Source organism: Pipistrellus kuhlii, unplaced genomic scaffold (genome assembly GCF_014108245.1).
Source record: "Pipistrellus kuhlii isolate mPipKuh1 unplaced genomic scaffold, mPipKuh1.p scaffold_m20_p_3, whole genome shotgun sequence".
NCBI lineage: Eukaryota > Metazoa > Chordata > Mammalia > Chiroptera > Vespertilionidae > Pipistrellus > Pipistrellus kuhlii.
Window position 1 is genome coordinate 160,798,825 of NW_023425529.1, and position 17,802 is coordinate 160,816,626.

Consider the following 17,802-nt stretch of genomic DNA (forward strand, 5'->3'; position numbering starts at 1 on the left):
ATGCTGTGGGAAGTGACATCCTCCGTCTCCAGCTTCTAACAGGAGGTGATACACTCCAGGGTCATGTTGCCCAAAGACAGCAAGAGAAGAGAGGATTCAGCTTTCTAGATCTGTGACTGGGCCAGTGTGTTCACAAAGGTGACTGTGGAGTAGACACAGATCCAGTGTAATATATACTAAACAAAACATATTCACAAAATGTAAGCCAGAAATTCAAACACCTTACAAGTGCAAGAGACCTACATTGTAAAATATCTCATCTTCCTTGTTCTCCATCCCTTCCTGACCTCCTCTACCAGTGACATTCTCTAGCAGATACATGGCCTATACCCAATATAAAATATAAAATATAAAATATATAGAGACTATACTTTTTCTATAAATTAGAACATAGTGTCCACAAAGGATAGATGCTTTGTTTGTACTGATGGGACCAAAGTGCTTAGAATAGGGCCTGCTACTTACTACAGGCTCAATATACATTTTTGGAAAGGAAGGAAGGAAGGAAGGAAGGAAGGAAGGAAGGAAGGAAGGAAGGAGGGAGGGAGGGAGGGAGGGAGGGAGGGAGGGAGGGAGGGAGGGAGGGAGGGAAGGAAGGAAGGAGGGAGGAAGGAGGGAAAGAAGGAAGAAAGGAGAGGAAAGGAGAAGAGAGGAGGGGAGGGGAGGGGAGGCGAGGAGAGGAGGGGAGGGGAGGGGAGGGGAGGGGGGGGGAGAGGGGAGGGAGAGGGGGGGAGGGGAGGGGAGAGGAGAGGAGAGGAGAGGAGAGGAGAGGAGAGGAGTGAAGGAAAGGAAAAGAAAGGAGGAGGGAAGGAAAGAGAAAAGGAAGAAAGGAAGGAATGGAAGAAGGAAGGAAGGAAGGGAAGAAGGAAGGAAGGAAGGAAGGAAGAAGAGAAAGAGCTAGGTTCTTTTGTAGACATTGTGATTAGGCAGGGGCAGCCACACAGAGCGAGCTACAGAAGCCACTGTAGGTCCACAAATGGCAGGGCTCTGGTCACATCAAATTGCATTTCAAAATCAAGGACACCAATATTGGTTCCCTTGCTTCCAATTTGTTGAGTAAACATTTCCCAATGCATAGCTCTGTTCTGGGAGTAGCTAAGCACCTTAATGAGAATCATGGGCTGGCTACCAGAATCATTTAATGTCTTGACATTTAAATCATCAAATGCTGCCTTAGAGCTGACTCAGAGCTTACTCAGATCCTGCGAGGGTTTCCTGTCCAGAGACTTTTGCTGGATTGCATTCAGATTGACTTCCTATTGAAGGGAAAGGAAAAACTTCAGAATGTTACTTGCACTATTAATTAGGTCTAGTAATAATTAATGTCGTTTTCTAATACTTTTTTTAAATCGAATTTATTTAAACAATACAACAAAATTTAATCAACAATATAGTTGCCGTTGTTTTCTACTACTTGTGCCCAATGCTCAGGAAGCATTTTAATCCCTCTGTTGTAAAATTCTTGTGATTTTGATGCAAAAAATTCGGTCAATGCATTTTTGAGGCATTCTTCATTATTAAATTTTTTTCCAAGAAGAAAGTTTTGCAAAGAACGAAACAAATGGTAATTGGAAGGGGCAATATCAAGAGAATATGCAGGTTGAGGGAGAACTTCCCATTCCAACTGGCGCAGTTTTTCAGCAGTGATTCTTGCAGTATGCAGTCGTGCGTTATGGTGGTGAAGAATTACGCCCTTCCTATTAATCAGCGCGGGTTCTTTTTCTCTTAAAGCTTGGGCTAACCTTTCCAATTGGGCACTATACACTGCACTTGTAATGGTTTGGTTAGATGGTAAAAGTTCATAATGAAGAATTCCTTTAAAATTCCACCAAACACACAACATCACTTTTTTCGCATGCAAGTCAGGTTTTGGTGTGGGCTGCGGAGCCTCATTTTTGTCCAACCATTGAGGCCGCCTTTTCAAATTAACATACAGCACCCATTTTTCATCTCCGGTAACAATTTGCTCTAAAAACGGCAAACGGTTTTGACGAGAGAGGAGCGAACTGCAAATTGTGACTCTTTGATTATGGTTGCTGTCGGTCAACTCATGAGGAACCCATTTTCCAAACTTTTGGACTTTGCCAAATGCACACAATTGATTGGAAATTGTTTTTTGTGAACAATTTCAAGTTGTCGCAAGCTCTTGTTGGGTAATTTGAGGATTTTGCACCAAAAGAGCTTGAAGAGCTTCTTGATCAAAATTGGACACACGGCCTCGACCACTCTTGTCATCTAACGAAAAATTTCCCTCGTGAAATTTCTCAAACCAACGCTGGCATTTTCTGGCACTAACTGCATCTTGACCAAGAGCACTACAGATGTTTTTTGCAGCCTCACTTGCTTTTCTTCCTAATTGGAATTCGGAAAGCATGCAGTGCCGAATATGCTCTTCATCCGCCATCTTCTTAGCCCTAGTTTTGCAACAAAAACCAAACCAAACACAAACTTTTTCAAGCAAAACTTGTTAATTGCACTTCACACATTCTGTAGATACCACGTGTTTGAAGGTTATGTCAATACAAGTCAACGCCAAGCAAGATTTTAAACGAATGTTTAAAAACGACATTAATTATTACTAGACCCGATATATTTTCAGGGCACTTCCATAAGTTTTTCCCTTGCTTTAAATAAAGAACAGGCAATACTGTTCTTATTTTTTCTAAATACATTATTCTTTTCTTCCATTAATGAAAATGGCTCGATTTGATCATGTCATGCCCCTGGAGACTAGATGAATGTGTGACCACTAGAGAAAGCAACAAGTCTGATGGCCATCTGATATTCCAAGAACATTTGGATGAGTGAGTGAGTGAATGAAACCGTTATGAGTAAGTGAGTGAGTGAATGAAAGAGTTATGAATAATAACTCTGTCCTGGAACTTAAAACATAAATTTAATCCTTCAATTCAGCTTATTATACATCTTTCCATTTTGCCTCTTGATCAATTCATATCCCATAAAATCACTTTTTATTGTGCTGTAGAATGGAAAAGGTTTCTTTTCCAGCATCACTGGGATTGTTTTGAAATGCCATTCTGTCTCTCTGTTAAGATTTAATTATCTGTTGCAAATAGCATCTGTGAATTAATGTTGCCCAACTCATTTTGGAATGGAAACGATCAAATATTTGGTAGTAAGAAAGCCAAATGGTGATGGCTACACCAAACACACAGCTTTTTGCTATGGCTCATGTCAAACAAAACAATATGGAGTCAATCAGAGAGAGAGAAAAGGGGACCTAACAGCTAAGACACATAGTCATAATCGCACCTCACTAAATTGATATATTTTTCAGTAACTTTGTTTTTGCCTCGTGGAATGAACACATACACACACACACACACACACACACACACACACACACACGGCTAAGGCACTTCTGTAGGCACCCGAAAGCTGACTTATCTGTAACTTTCCACTGGAGTACTGTCTCTCGAGATTAACTCCCACACAATCAGTATTCTCGAAACTCTATTGCACTTGTCTCAATTTTGAGAAAATATTTTAATTTCTCCCCAACCATTTAGCACATCTGCTTTGAAATTACCTTATTTTGAACACTGAGGCTCCACTGAATCTGAAAGTTTCATGGTTCATGTAAAGTTTGTGGCTTTTCCAACCATGATTTGGGCTCAGAGCACTGCTTAGCTCCTGCTTCTCTCTTCTTTGATGCTGTTCCATGAGTGCTGTCTCATAGGAGTAATGTTTCTTCTGTCCGGGGTATTCTGCTAGAGTTGTTCCATATCCAGTTCCATTTTTTCCCCATGTGCACATGTCAATCATCTTGTCTAAAGCTAGAAAATGATAGTTGAAAGAATTGAAAATTGCTAACAGTCTTAAACACCAAAATTTAACTATTCAAGGTGCAGCATGACTGCAGAATACATAGTGGCATTCAAAACGGGGCCACATCGCAAAAGCAAGTCTCTCGATTAGTCTAGTCCAGTGGTCGGCAAACTCATTAGTCAACAGAACCAAATACCAACAATACAACTTTTGAAATTTCTTTTGAGAGTCAAAAACTGACTTCTGCACATGGGCCACGAAGTTTCAATCGCACTGTATATGTGCGCCCACACGTGGTGTTTTGTGGAAGAGTCACACTCAAGGGGCCAAAGATCCGCATGTGGCCTTGGTTTGCTGACCTCTGGTCTGATCTAATCTCCAAAGTTGCAGAAAACATTCAGACAAAATCAATTTATCTTGAGTGTCTTTCTGCCACACATCTTGCTGGCCTAGCAAACTCAGTCTTTAGTTTTAATTTTTCAAAGCTCATGTTAACCATCCACACTCCCAGGGGCCTGTGGTTGTGGAAGAGATAAGAACCAAAGACACAAAGTATAGATGGCAGCGCCAGGCTTAAATGGTAGGATTGAGGAGGGTGACCACACGTAAGACTAGACACACCCAGGAAGTTTCCAGTATTCGCCCTTAGATTTACCCTGGCCGGTTTCAGTCTTTTCCCATGGCAGAGAGTGGATATGAGGAGAGCAAGGTTGGCATTTAAGCGCCATGAAGCACAGAACTGGATCTTTTGGGTGAACTATTATTTTGTTAAAGGGTTCTTTCTAGAAGGCTTCTAGCCTTCATCTCACAGTAGACTAATTACACTGGAAAACACGGAAAGGTGGCTTTTCACTTCTGATACATACACATCTTAAAAGAAGGAAGCACAAGAAGGTAAATAAGAGAAGGCAGAGCAAGGAGGGTGAAAAACTCAATGATAACTTAAAAATGAAAAAGCTGACAAACACAAAATGACAAGAATAGCAAACACAAAACGATAAGAATGACAAGAACTGCTATGGTTTAGCAACAGTTATTCTGACAGAATGGGTGACCAGTGGTAAACACGCATCAGATCACAGCCTTTGAGAAAGGAGCAGGTGCCCTAAAGCCGTGTTGTGGTGGCTGTGCTTCATGGATTCTTTGACCCTGTGGACTGGTAATGCAGAGAGATTTGGTTTTTAATGCTCTTAGACTTTCTGCTGCAATGAAGTGTGAAGAAACCCAGCTAGCAGGGCTGTGCTCTTTTCTGAAGAGCCCTCTGGAGGCCCAGAAGCTTGCAGAGATGTGAATGGAGGTGCTGGTCCAGCCAGTGCTCAGACAGCCTGGAGGCCATGCAGAGGTAATTGTTCCCTGCTGCCCTTGGAGGATTACTTTGCATGTACAGTGTGTCTCCTTTGGTACATGCTCATGCCATCTACATCCTCTTCTCACCTGCTGCATGAGCCCTCCTCTGAGGGAGCCTGGAGCCCCTCATCCAATTGGAGAAGGGCTCGGGGATGTGGCCCCTGCAGAGGAGACCAGGATACCAAATACAGGCCACATCGCCAAAGACAAATGAGTCAAAAATGGTGGCCCCATCTCTCTGACGTCCAAGCAAAAACTTTGTGCTGATAGTATCAATATATTGAAAAGGGCATGATTTGTGTACAGATTAAATACAAATCAAAGATTCATCACTTTCCGAGGAGAATCCAAGATGGCTGCCCAGGTAGGCAACTAGCCGCAGCCGCACACAACAATTTCAATAAAATACAACTAAAATATAAAATGGACATTACCCAGAACTACAGGAAAGTCGACTGACTGGAAATTCTACAACAAGAAGCAAGGAGAAAACCAGAAGGAAGCGCGGAGGAGCTGTAAAAGCCCAAGGTACGGAGACACGCGGCGCGCGGAGAGGACGGAGCCAGAGAGGAGGGAGGCCGAGTGCCTGGCTGGCGGTCCCAAGCGGAAAGGAGAGAAAAGCTCCGACTGTGCTGGGCCCAGCTCCAACTGCTCTGAACCCCAATTCTAGGCCAGACCCTGGGGACCCAGGCTCATCCATAGGGAGCTGGGCTGTAAGGCGGGACTCCGGGGAAGCGGCGAAAGGAGGTCCCGGAGGCGCGCACACTGCGCGCAGAGAAGGACCGGCCGGCTGTGCCGCGGAATTGCCCTGACGGGAAGGAGACAGGGGCTCCCGACTGCTCTGAACGCCACCTCCAATCTCACTACCAACTGAACTGAACCCCAATACCGGACTCATTGGGGGAGAGCATAGACAGTTTGGCAGCAGGCGAAAATCGAGGGCACCTTTCTCTCAGAGGCCCTTGCAACAAGTACTGAAGGACCCTGAGTCTCAGGAGTCGCATAGGGCGGGGCTGACGGAAGCCAAGGCTGAAGGCTCCACCCTGAAACCCCGCCCCATCAGGAAAGCTGCCTGCGAAAATGCCTAAACCAAATAGATCACAAACGAAAGAAATGGAGGACAAAAAGCGACTGGATATAGAGTTCAAAACCACACTTATAAGGTTGTTCAAGAATCTCCTAGAAAAGGCCGATAAAATAAACAAGACCTATGAGGATATGAAAAGGGATCAACTAGAAATAATAAGGGATCAACAAGAAATAAAGAATACATTGTCTGAAATAAATAATATTTTATGGAGTCCTAAAAACAGAATGGAAGATCACAAGAATCAAGTCAAAGATTTGGAACATAAAGAGCCAGAAGACACTCCTCCGCAGACGCAAGAAGGCCAGAGAATCCAGAAAATTGAAGATAATGTAAGAAACCTCTGGGACAACTTCAAGCGAACCAACATCAGAATTATGGGGGTCCCAGAAGATGAGAGAGAGCAAGATATCGAAAACATACTGAAAGAAATAGTGACAGAAAACTTCCCCCAACTGATGAAAGAATTAGACTTACAAGCCCAGGAAGCGCACAGAACTCCAAACAAAAGGAATGCAAAGAGGACCACACCAAGACAAATCATAATTAAGATTCCAAGAGCAAAAGACAAAGAGAGAATATTAAAAGAAGCAGGAGCAAAGAAGGTAGTTACCTATAAAGGAGCACCTATACGATTGTCAGCTGATTTCTCAACAGAACCATGCAGGCCAGACGGGAATGGCAAGAAATATTCAAGGTGATGAATAGCAAGAACCTACAGCCAAAGATAATCTATCCAGCAAAGCTATCACTCAGATTCAAAGGTCAGATAAAGAGCTTCACTAATAAAAAAAAAGCTAAAGGAGTTCATCACCACCAAACCAGAATTATATGAATTGCTGAAGGGGGTTCTTTCAGAAGAGAAAGTAAATAAAGATAAAAATTATGAACAACAAATACGTAACTATCAACAAGTGAATCTAAAAACCAAGGAAATTAAAAAAAAATTTGATGAACAATATTAACTGTTGAACATAATAGAATCAGAGGTATGGAAGGGGAGTGAACTGTTTATTCTTGGGGAAAAGGGGAGAGGGGAATGTGGGAAGAGACTGAACATAAACTGTGCACCTATGGATGAGGACAATGGGGGGTGGGGAAAGGGCAGAGGGTGGGGTGAGAAGGGGGGGGAAAGGAACATTTGTAATAATATGAACATTAAAAATTTATTTAAAAAAATAAATAAATAAATAAACAAATAAAAATAAATAAATAAAAAAGATTCATCACTTTCCTAATGAGGTTTTCTCTCAATCTTCTCTTCTCCTCAGAACACAGCCTCCCCTGCCTGACCCTGACCTTCTGCAATAATTAAACCCTTTGTGAAGGCCTATCGTCCTGAATACCCTGTTTCCCTTTCTTCATTTCCATGATACGCCTTTTAGAACAGAGTGATGTGAGCTAAGCACAGAAGACTGCTGAAATAATCTCTGTGAATATATTTCAGTTACTGATCCCCATGCAACTGGATCTTGTGTCTTTAAACCACTGATAACTGTTCCTACGCGAGGTTTTGATCATTATCTCCCACTTCTGAGTCTCAGTCAAGGCCACTGCGTGTGCTGTCATTATTTTGGCCACAGGCCCTTTCTCACATGGTTTATCCCTAATCTCATTATCTCTCATTTTTTCTCTCTTTAATTGCATTCACCACTTATCCTTCTTGGAACCAGCCCCTCAGAATGACACTGACTTTTTCACCTCCATTTTTGTCCACAGGACCCATCTACTGAATATCATTAACAAGTGTTCATACCACCTGTGCATCCTTTCTCAGGACTAAACTGGCCCTGCCCTGAACTTCTTACAGCTCCTAACAGCGTTCGGTGCCTGCTTCTGGAGTCTGATTTTCTTTCTTGTTGGACAGTGTGTCTTTCCGGCCTCGTCCATGCCTAGTGCACTGTGAGTTGCTTCCAGTTGAATATTTATGATGCTAGGAAGGGGCATCCTACGTCTAGTCTCTTCTACCTTCCTTCTCTCTTTCTTGGCTTCAAAATAAACCAACAAAAAACATTTATTGACTGTTTTTGTGTGTAATTAAATACCAGAAAAGGTACTCTATTAACTTATGCATTGTTACTTATTAGCAGGTGAACAAGGTCTGTTTTCCTAAGATGGCTTTTAGCTCTAGTGAGAAATTCCATTGAACAGACACTGCAAAAACTTGGCGCCACTATGTGTCTCTGTGTGTGTGTATGTATATAATTTCTCTGTTTATTTCTATATTTATGGGATAGAATATAAAAATCATTTTTATACACTAGGAAATAAATGGACCCATGATTCTTATCTTTCTCATGAAGCCCTAAGTATATAATGTATTTACTAATTATTTCTGAAAGTTTCACATTCTGTTGCCCTGGCCTTTCCTCACAGGATCTGAAGTCGGATGTGACCTTAGCCCTGTGGCATCATGGGTTGTGAATGCACTTATTTCCTGATCACCCTTGTTGACATGCTTCTGATTCCTTCACCATCCTTGCTCCTCCTCTGGGAAATGTGTGCATTACCATCATCTGCTCCAGCCCCCTTTGTGAATGATGAGAAAAAATATTAATTGATTTTTTTTTAGGAATTAATTATCATTGCCATGTTTCAGAGTCCCTATTGTCTCTCGGTGACCCCTGGCTCTATAAAGTTGCATTCAATTGCATAATTTATCTCACTACTTCATGGAGCCTTTCATTTCAGAGCATGGGTTTTCTTGCCTTTTTTTTTTTTTACTTTTTAAACTTCAGTATGAGATAATTTTCTCATTTTGCTCTGCCCAGGTACTTTATATCTTAGAGGTATTTCTTTTTTAGCATTCATCATTTTTACCCTTCCTTTTTCCATGTAATAATAATACTTAGCATTTATATGATGTTTTCATCTTAAAGTGCTCACAAACTTATGGAGGTTTAATTGTCTTGCCCTTTCGGGCGCTGCTAGATCAGCTCCCAGAGGCCCAGACGCTGCCTCTGAGGTTCAGGCAGGGTCCCCTCGGGCCCCGCCAGCTTCTCTATGACCTCCAGTTAATTCCACATGCAGTGGGCCTTCTCCAGAAGTGAATGAGGAAAGCCATGTCCTTCAGAAGCAGGCCACAGAGCATCCTTACACATCTCACCCCATTAAAACAGTAATCGGTTTCTAAAACGTATACCTCATGACCATTTGTGGGAAACATGGCACTTTTAACATAGAAGAAGATGAAAAATGGGGACTATACCCTTAAATATCCAGCTTGCTTTCAATCACTTGATCAGAGAAAGGAGCTTCCTAGAAATGCTCAGCAATACTGATCAGTGGGCAAGATGTTATTTTGGGCAAGGACGAAGTGATCATTCAATGAAAACCAATCTTTCATGGTGCAACATTGTGGATCGATCACCTATGATCATTTTGTGAGTTTTATTAGAGTTGTTGTCAATGTTGATGAAGAGTCATTTAATAACTTTTCTTATTATAATAAAAAACCACCAAGGAAACCTCACAGAATTGGAGAATTAAGAACAGATTTTTTTTTTAGGCTCCCTGAATTTTTACTTTCTCTACAGAGACTTAGTAGAATTATCTATTTTCCACCCTCTCACACAGCCCCCAAAGACCTTAAAGTATTCTCTTTATATTTTGCCCCACTCTCTATTTCTAATTTTTATTTTATAAGCCTTAAAAATAAGTATAAATACATAACCAAGCTATGGGAGAGAACTATTTCTAGTGTCTATTCTTATTAATAACTCTTTAGCTACATTAAAAAGAATTAGTAATTCATTAGCTGAAACTTCAATCCATTGAGAGCACTTACTCATAGATAAATGATAATTGATGAGCATATTAAAAACTCTGAGGCATGGCAAATTCTTATAAGCCTTCTGAATCTCTAAAGAAATATTAAATTTTGTTTAGATTTAGTTTTATTTGGAACTGTATATTTATTCTATCAACTTGAAAATGAACAATTCAGCTATTTGCACATACAACAAGCTTAATAATCCAATTTCTTGTGTATCTGGGATACTACTTGTTCACAGTATATATTAGAATAAATGATAGAGTAATGACTTTCTGATTTGAATATCTATTTATACAAGGCATGTGACTATTCCAGAGAAACTGTGATAAAATAGGAATATCATGTTCAGGAGTTACTCCTTATCAGGATAATCACATTTGGATACCATAATGGTTTTGTAGCTTTTGAAACCCACATGGTTTGTAGAACCCAACAACCAGATGGATCATTGTATGTGACCTGCAATTCAATTACTTATAGAGGCTATAAGTGAATTGCAAAGGTTATTGATTTCCCAGAAAATAATGATGTCTTGACCTTGCCACTGTTCAAATAGGATTAAGGAATTCTTTCCAACAGGGAAGATGGTACAAGTAAGCATGATTCCTTCCCTAAGACAAGTTTGCTGAAACTTTATTCCATCTATTGATTAACCCTACTGTATGCATGAGTATGGGAGTGACTCCTAGTGTGAGTGGGTATGTGTTGGCATATGCATGTATGTGTGTGAGCATATGTGTGTTGACACATGTGTGTATATGTGTAAAGTGTGTGAAGAAAGGTAGAAAGGTATTTTAAAAATCTGAGCATAGAGGAAGAATAAAAATATGTCATATTTTGAGGAATGGGAAAACAGAAATAGAGTTTAGCTACAAATGCATAGCATTTAGAGCAAAACATTGAGTAATCCTACTAATGAATATATAATTACCTGCAGAGATAAGTCCTCTTAATGAAACTATGTACAAAAGGAATTAAGGGGTCAGGTCAGGGAGTGCTTTCCAGAAGATGTAGAACTTGATTTGAATTCATGATGTATTGATATAAACAAGAGCTAACATGTTGAGTAAACTATAGTGTCTGTCAGCCTCTATGTGTGTATTTTTATGTGCATGGGGAAGGCAAGGATATGTGTGTGTACATACGTGTCTTTGTGTCTCTCTGTGTGCATGCACTTATTTGTGCATATGTGTGTGTCTATATGTATGTCTGTGCTTCTATTTGTGTGTATGTGTTTGACAGGTGGGGATGTATGTCTGTGTGTTTGTCTGCACATGTCTATGTGCACATGTGTGTGCTTGCATGTGTGACTGCTGCTGCCAGAGTGTAATTCAGACTGAAAGTAGAACAGGTGCAAAGGCTCTGGTGAGAGCGAGCACCTTGCTTTCCATCCCCTGAAGCAGGTGTAGCCGGGCCCAGGAGAAGGGAAGGCCAGTGCTGTGTCTGCAAAGCAGGCTGAGGCTGCAGCCAGAGGATAATTTCAGCTAAAAATACCCCAAGGGTGTTAGAGGAGTCTTAGTAGGTCTGGTTAGCAGGCAACAGATACATTGGTCAAGTTCACTCTGGTGTCAGTGAGGAAAACTGACAGGGAGAATGTGACTGCTGTACTTAAACATTTCAGAGAAATGATATGTAAACGGATGGCTTTTTTCAAGAAGAGTTGAACCCAGCACATTCAGCATGCCCCACCCCCTTCAGAGGAACAAAGGCTGCTGTCTCCAGGTTGGACTTGAGGGACAGAGTGCTTCCTGCCTCCACACAGCCTGGCCCAGTCAGTGATGTCTTTCCATTTGTCCATAATCTTGTCTCCTCCATCCAAATCGCTATACATTGTTGTGCATGCATTGGTTGTTCTAGTAGCTTCTAACTGCCCTCTGACAAAGCTGCCATTTCTAAAAGCAACCATGCACTCAGCAATCTGACAACCCATCCATAGAGATGAGGGCAGAAGGATCACCCAGGAGAGGAGACATGGCCGTGGGAGGTGTAATATTGTCCATCACTGTTAGGCTGCATGGAGGCTTTTTTTTTGGGGGTGGGGGGGGTTCTGGCGGCCATAACATAGGATCACAAACTGAGTGTCTTAAAGCAACAGAAATGTAGTCTTTCACAGTTTGGGAAGCCAGAAGTTCAAAATCAAGGTGTCAGCAGAGATGGTTGCTACTTGGGATCTCAGAGAGGGTGCCTGTTCTAGGCCTCTCCCCCTTGGCATTCCTTGGCTTGTAGAAGCTTCATTACAATCTCTGTCTCTTGTCATATGGCTGTCTTCTCCCTCTGTGTCTCTTCTAATAAAGACACCAGTCATGTTGGGTTAGAGGGCCCACCCTATGCAGTATGACCTCATCTTAACTAATTATACTGTACATCTGCAATGACCCCCCTTTCCAAATAAGGTCATATTCCGAGGTGCTATTGGGGGTGGGGAGTTAGGACTTCCACATAGCTTTGGGAGACACAGTTCAATCCACAGCAGCTGGCTTTCAGGTTTTCAGTTGCTAGAATTCAGGGACACAGATCCCAGAATGAGGAAACTCTGCCGGACGATCTTTACTGAGACACTCTGGGAAAACAGAAAGGAAAGAGAAGATAGCCCATGTCCTTCAGAGCTTAGAATTAAAGTTCAGACTTGGTTTTCTTCCTTCAAAAACCCTGGGAGATGCTAACCTGTGATAACGGGATACATGCACCTGAATATGGCTCATTGCTGCAGCCCTGGGAGGATTCGTTAGAGTGACTTGGCCACAGAAACCCTCATGAGAGCCTAACAAACATGCCAGCGTTTTTCCCTGTGGAGTTGGCTTCATTACAGGTGACTTCCTGAGACCCAGAGGTGTGTGGGGAGCTGAGTAACAGCCCTTTACCATTGTGTGCCTGCTGCTGTCAGAATTTTAAAGACAAGAATTTGACATCCCCCCACTGAGCCTGTAGTGGTCCTGGCTATGTTGCTCATAATGACAGATCCAGGTGGCCTAAATTCTCTGTTTCCGATGGTGGGTTGAAAACAGTACCTACGCAAGAATTTATTTCATGCCTTAGACTGAGTCTGCAACCTTTGCTCTGGCAAAGGCAGGTGTTCCTGGCTCGACTTCCTGTGTTCCTTCTCCTTCCACAAAACCTGCGGAACTTCTTACATGCCATCCCATTAATCCCAGTGTCTCTATCATGCATCCATCATTAACACAATTGTCAAGGGAGGTCATTATGAGGATAATTAAATGAACAAAGTTTATCAGAATAGGGCCCAAATCATCACCATCACTGTGGTCTCTGAGCCCAGGGCCTTCCCAGAGTGCCATCAACTATTTATGGTCACTCCTGAATGTCCTATGTCACATTCTTCAATAAAAAATATATAGCAATGAACACTAGCTTTGTCACAATCTGCCTGGGGAAGTAGCACCACCTTTTGTGCCTCAGTTGTACAATCCACACCTTAAATAAATTGGAATGCCATTCAGCTTCTCAGCCATGGCAGCAGGGTGCTGTACATGGTGGTGGGTGTGCTACAGGAGTGTATCCCCCACCCCCAGCCCTGGAATGGCCAGCCAGGGCCTCCAGCAGCTGCAGCGGTAGCTGGGAACTGCAGCTGTTTACCCCAGTGTGCCATACAAATATTGCCATTTTTATGTCAGGGGCATGCAAAAAGGAAGACCCAAAACAGAGGATATAAGGGACCCTTTGAGATGAAAGCTTTTTATTTAATTCCAAGCTTAATTCTTTGAGGTTTGATCCAAGTTATTCATAATATGTGTTGCTGTCCTATTCGATCCCCAGCCATTTAATAACAATCTATCCCAGACCCATTACATGCCAGGTCCTCCTCTCCACAAGGGGGATACTGGGGTACCACGACAGAAGAGTCCTATGCTCAGGGATAGACAAGAAAATGGATGAAAGTAACTAGAGATTGGGATAGGGTGGAGGCACAGAGTCTGGAAAAGCAGGATGTAATTCTCTGGATGGGATGAGCAGGGAAGGCCGTCTAAGGGACTGACCTTTGAACTGTGACTTGAGCGATAAAGAAATCTTCAAGATTTTTTAAAAATGTATTTTAGCCGGGACCAGTTTGGCTCAATGGATAGAGCGTCAGCTTGGGGACTGAAGGGTCCCGGGTTCGATTCCGGTCAAGGGCATGTACCTTGGTTGCAGGCACATCCCCAGTAGGGGGTGTGCAAGAGGCAGCTGATCGATGACTCTCTCTCATCAATGTTTCTAACTCTCTATCTCGCTCCCTTCCTCTCTGTACAAAATCAATAAAATATATTAAAAATAAATAAATAAAAATAAAAATAAAAATGTATTTTATTTATTTTTTACAGAGAGGAAGAGAGGGGGATAGAGAATTAGAAACATCAATGAGAGAGAATCATCGATCAGCTGCCTCTTGCACACTCCCTACTGGGGATGTGCCTGCAACCAATGTACATGCCCCTGACCAGAATCGAACCTGGGACCTTCCAGTCCACAGGCCGACACTCTATCCACTGAGCCACACCAGTTTGGGCAAGAAACCTTCAAGATTTAAGCATTGGGCAAAAAGAATGCTGGACAGGGAGAGCAGCTAGTCAAATGTCCTAAGGCAGCAAAGAATTAGAGGTGTCTGAGAAATGAAAATTAGGTCACTATCTTCTTCTCAGGTTGTTTTTTAAAAAACATTTTTATTTACTTTATTTTTTCTTTTATTTTGTTAATCTTCATCCAAGAATATTTCTCCACTGATTTTTAAAGTGAGTGGAAGAGACAAAGAAACATCAAAGTGAGAGAGACACAGCAATTGGTTGTCTCCACAGGCCAGGATCAATCTAGCCTGCAACCGAGGCATGTGTCCCTGACTGGAATTGAACCCAGGACCCTTCTGTCCACAGGCCAATTCTCTCCACTGAGCCTTACCAGGTAGGACTCTCTCAGGTTTTACAAACATTTTGACTCTTTCCTGGTTGACAAAGAACTTGGGGGAAATCTACTGGTCATGTTTTCCCTGCATTGGAGCAAGAACTGTAGCAGAGGAATGTCTGACACCCACTAACTACACAGCTAACACATCTTGGGAAATCAAGTAAAAGCCACGATTCCTTTCATGGTGTATAATCTATCCATTTGTTCAGGTCAGGTACTCATTTGCAGCACTCTGTCCAAAAGGAAAGCATAGTTATATTACTGGGTAAATAATGTGCTCAGAAATAGGATGTTTAAATATAGAATTGAGATTGACAATAATAATTTGTACTTGTGGACTACTTCTCCTCCTTTGACCTCCTAATTTTTCTCAACATAGTATGAAAGCATGAGTATGTTTTACACATCCTCATGGCAACCCTGTGAGTCAAAGTGGCAAATAATAGTAATAGCAGCTAATATTTACTAAATGCTGACTATAACCATTCCAAGCTAGTTTAAGGCAAGAAATATATATATATATATATATATATATATATATATATATATATATATATATATATTCTAGGTATAATAACTATAATAAATGTATTATTCTGATTAGTATGCTTTTATTCAACAAATATTTATTAAGCACCTACTATGTGCCAGCCACTTCTTTCAGAGTGGAGATAGTGTTGTGAACAAATTGGACAAAATCTCTGCTTTCACAGAGTTTATTTAATTTCCTTTAATCTTTATAACATGCTAATAAATATTATTATTATTATTGCCACTTTAAAGGTGAGAAAACAGATGTGGAGACTTTAACTTTTCAATAAGGCAGATAATAAATGGTAAACCATTAGTGCATAGCCAGTCCTGTAACATGGAGTGAGTACCTCCAAATCATACATGATGAAACTGAACTTTAATTTCTTAAAGATGATGCCCCAAGAGGTTGCTGGGCTGAAAATGCAGGTACAATGTGCCTCTTGACCACACTCCAGCCCTGCCTTAGTCCCATAACAGATCCAGATACCACCCAGGGCCATGGCCAGCGTTTCTCATGGTTAGAGTGTCAGTCTGTACACCAAAGGGTCTCGGGTTCCATTTCCAGTCAAAGGTACATACCTGGGTTGCAGATTCAATCTCTGGCCCTAGTCAAGCTGCATGTGAGAGGCAACCAATCAATCTGTCTCTCTCACATCAATGTTTCTTCCTTCCTCCCCTCCTCCCTTCTTTCAACTCAATGGAAAAAATGTCCTTAAAGGAGGATTTACAACGACAAAAAAAAAGATACCTACCAGGAACACCAGAAGTGGGTGTGAGCTACCTACCAATCTTATTGTAGGGACACAGGAAATAGATGAGAACGCCCCATGGGCCCTTTAACAGGGACATAGGAAATGAAAGTGGACTTCCCACTAGCACAAGTCTTACTATAGGGATACAAGGAACCATCGGGACTACCATCGGTCTTCTTGTAGGAAAATAGGAAATAGAAGTGAATGTCCCATTAGCCTTAGTCTCGGACCTTTGTCCTGAAAGTGGTACTGGATAACCCAGGAGTCTGAATAAGCACTTTGAGGCACACAGTTTTATTCTACCTACTTCACTTGTGTCTTATATGAAGCAACACACACTGCAATGTGATAAGAAGGAAAGGTTTCAGTGAATTGGCCGTTTTAGACTACAACACAGAAGAAGATTCAGGATTGAAACAAAGCAGTATGTGTCTCTTTCCAAGATCTGTCTACCTCCCCCTGGGCCAGGTGACCTCACTGCCTGGGAACGTTTTCTTCTGGGACAATTTACAACCATTCACTTTTTCCTTCCTGATTAACACTGGTAATCAGATACGTAGAAAAAGCCCTCCCTTCATGTCTCTCCGAGGAATCTCAAGGCATTCTCCTCCCATGAATGGCAACCATATTAGACCACAGAGCTGAGTAACAATGAAATAATGGACTGTGACAAGCAAATAGCTCTCTGTGTTCAGCTTTGCTGGGCCAGTGGAGGTATTTTTATACCTGGATGGAAGGTAACCTTGTCCAGGGGAGGGCTGACAATACCATGACAGATTCTTTTCTTTGGCAGCCCTTTTCCTAGATCCTCTTGTATATGTTAACACAAAGAAGGTACCTCGAACTTAGTAAATAACCCAAAATTTAGTAGCTTAAAACTGTAATCATTTATTTAGCTGGCAATTCTGCAATTTAGCAGTGTAGGTGAGCATGAGTAGGAGGTTCCCTGGTCTTGCTCTTTCAGGTGTCTGTGGTCCTCTGTAGTCAACTTGCTCTCTCTTATTCCCAGAAGCTTGGCTTGGACACCTGGGTTGACATGGCCTTGGTCCCCTGTCTTCTCAACCTCCAGTCAGCTGATCTGGAAAGTGGGCATAAGGTCGAGAATGAGAGGGGAAACACACAGGGCACTAAAGTCCTAAAACTCGCTCAGGGTGACTTCTGCCTAGGTCAGTGCCAAGGCCAATCCATGTTCAAAGAGGGGACATGAATTCAACCTCTTGATAGGAAGAGCTGCCAGTCACACAGCCAAGAACTTAGCCTTCAGGGAAGATAAAGATTGCAGTGGTTTCTACAAACCACTCTGTCTCACAGCCCAGCCAAAGAGTTTAAAAATAAAGTATCTTAGGTTACAATTATCTTTTAAATATTGTGCTATTATTCTATTATTCCTATTACCTTTATTTTCCTGGAGACATCTCACCTCTCATCTCCATTGGACTCACGTCACACTCTGATGTCCCTAGTAGATATTCCCCAAACGTGACTTAACTCCAGCTCCATCAACATGTTTACCATCACCTTGGAGGCAGATGTGTTTTAAAGTTTAGAATTTTTCAGATTTCAGAATTATAATAGATACATATATCATATATATTGCACAGAGTCTGGGCAGCATTCTGTAG